Here is a 2,960-nt window from a genome sequence, read left to right on the forward strand (position 1 = left end):
AAGGGAAATCTTCATAAATGGGATTTTTGTTTTAAGAAGAGAAATGAGGAGCCTCCCAGCATCAGAACTATGAGGATAAATGTTTGTTGTTTAAGCCACACAGTCTACGGTATGGGCTTCCCTGGTGGCTCGTTGGTAAAGAATCCACCTGCAATGCAGAGATGTGGGTTCAATTCCTGGGTCAGGAAGATCCCCTGGAGAAGGAAATGGCAACCCCCACCAGTCAGTATTCTTGCCTGGGAAATCCCATGGACAGAGGATCCTGGCATGCTGCAGTCCCTGGGGTCACAAAAGACTTGGACACAACTTAGCAACTAAGCAACAGTCTATGGTATGTTTGCTATATTGTCTCAAACTGACTAAGACAGCAATGAAAGAAGACATTACCCCAAAATCTGCAGACCCAGGGAAGTCTGTATTCATGAGGAAATGTTTGGCTTTGTTTACCTTTATAAGTAAAGAAGAGAGGAAAACTAGAGAACAGAACAAAATAATTGAATACACACGTTAAGATAGTTGGATGACGTGGGTGGGAGGGAGGTAGGGTGGGAGGAAGCTCAAGGAGGGAATACATGTATATTACAGTTGATTCATGTTCTTTGGCAGAAACGAACACAACATTGTAAAGCAATTTATCCTCCAATTAAATATTTTTTAAAAGTTGAGTACACAATAAAAAATAATATTAAGAAAGTATATAATAAAATCTAAAATTGTTAAAAGCAAAACAATAGGACAAAGTCAAAGTAAATACAAAGGCTACTTTTGTGAAAGACTAAGGAAAACAGATACTCTCCTCATTGGAATGGTAAAAAAGAGAGAAAACCAGATACACAAGATTAAGAATGACAGAAATAACCAGGAGGTTATATCTTAACACAGGAGGTTAAGATAATTATAAAAGAATATTGCATGAACTTTATAGCTGCACATTTGAAAAACTGCAGAAAATAGATAGCTCCTGGCAAAATATAAATGATCAATGTTTACAAGAGAATGCCAAAGAAAACCAAAAAGGCAAAAATATACACAACTAGCAGACACTATGACCTAAAAAATTGACTAAATAGCTACCAATGAGAAAAGCTATATAAGAAGACATTGTTACATGTGTCAGTTGCTGAATACAGCTTGTAAGTGTGTCAGATACAGAACTGGGGATGTCATTCTAGAAATTCTGTCCCCACAGAAGACTAAGAAAAGAAGCAAGGTTTAGCACGAAGAACATGAATTCAGAGAACTGGAGGCTGAGGAAGAGCTTCTCCTATAATCCTGGTGAAAAGGGGAAAGTTGGTAGTCAGTCAGTGGTGTCTGACTCTGAGCAACCCCATGGATTTTAAACTCAGTAGGCTCCTCTGTCCATGGGATTCTCCAGGCACGAATACTGGAGTAGGTTGTCATTTCCATCTCCAGGGGATCTTTCCAACCCAGTAATCAAACTCGGGTCTCCTACATTGCAGGCAGACTCTTTACTGCCTGAGCCACTAGGGAAACCCTATATTCCTGATAAAGATGGCAAAATGAAACACCTAAGAACCCTGGGCAAAAAACCCCAGCTGTTCTGTAGGAGTTTGGGAAGAAACTGCCAGATTTAGCTGCTTGAGCTTTAGACTCTTGCTCAGGAACAGTGATGACAATTTCCAAAACCTGCTGGTTTATGGGGCTAATTCTACTAGGCTGAGTAGCTTCACTGCCGCTGAGCTTGGGAGAAGAAAAGGTAGCTGATAGCACTGAATATGGTTTGATCTAAAAGTCAACATACTGGGCTTCCCTGGTGGCTCAATGGTAAAGAATCCGCCTACTATTGCAGGAGACATGGGTTTGATCCCTGGTCTGGGAAGATCCCATATGCCGCAGAGCAACTAAGCCCGTGCTCTAGTGGCTGGGAACTGCAACGAGTGAAGCCAGGGCACCCTAGGACCCGTGCCCCTTAACAAGAGAAGCCACCACAATAAAAAGCCCAAGCACCACAACTACGGAGTAGCTCCTACTCGTCGCAACTAGAAAAAAGCCCCGGATAGCAACAAAGACCCAGCACAGCCAAAAATAAATAAATACAATTATTTTTAAAATAAATAAAAGTCAATATACCAGGCAGATAAAATGAATGCCTTTTATCTTCATGCTCTGTAAGACTAATTGTTAAAGTTTTTCACATCAACATACTCCAAATATGACAATTTCCACTTGTGACTACAAAAAAAGCTTTTATCAAAAACATTTTCATGACTTACATTGTTATTTGATGCAATTACTGGGCATTCATTTGTATTTCAAAAAGAAATTTTCTATAAAGGTTTTCTTTATTAGTGTTAAAAATCAATTTAGACTACAAAAGCAGTGACTCATATTTTATTTTGATATTATTTGTCAGTTCAGTTGACAATTGAGTAGCTTTTAAAAAGTAATTGATGTTAGTGCTTTAGGAATTGAACTATTATGGACAGATCATGTGAGAGAAAGTGAAGTGGCATTTGCCTTTCATTAGTATCTATAAATGGAAAAAGAAAAGTAGAATCTGAAGGTGGTACAAACTCTAGTATATGAGTATATAATAAAGTCAAAATCTTTTGAAAAATAATAGCAATCTTTTCAACAGAATTAACTTTTTCACATGGTATCATGTTTTAAATTCACAAAAGAAAAATAATCATTCAGAATAATTATGAACATTTATGCATTCACTTAAGTAATTAATATATAGGTAATTCCAATTTTCCAGTGTTAGTTTGTTTCAGTAAAACTTTAGGAAAATGAAGCAATTTCAGTTTAGTGTAAGAATTCAATTGTTTCTTCCAACTTTAAAACCAATGAACCTATCATAACCAATTTGTTTCCAACTTAAACAGTGACATGAAAATGACTATACCAATTCTTTTTAACCCATAACATATAAACGTTTTTATTCATTTGGACCCTTAGGATGAAAACACCCTTTGCCACAATAATGCTTAACAATA

The sequence above is a fragment of the Oryx dammah genome, unplaced genomic scaffold (assembly GCF_014754425.2).
Source record: "Oryx dammah isolate SB20612 unplaced genomic scaffold, SCBI_Odam_1.1 HiC_scaffold_28, whole genome shotgun sequence".
Lineage (NCBI taxonomy): Eukaryota > Metazoa > Chordata > Mammalia > Artiodactyla > Bovidae > Oryx > Oryx dammah.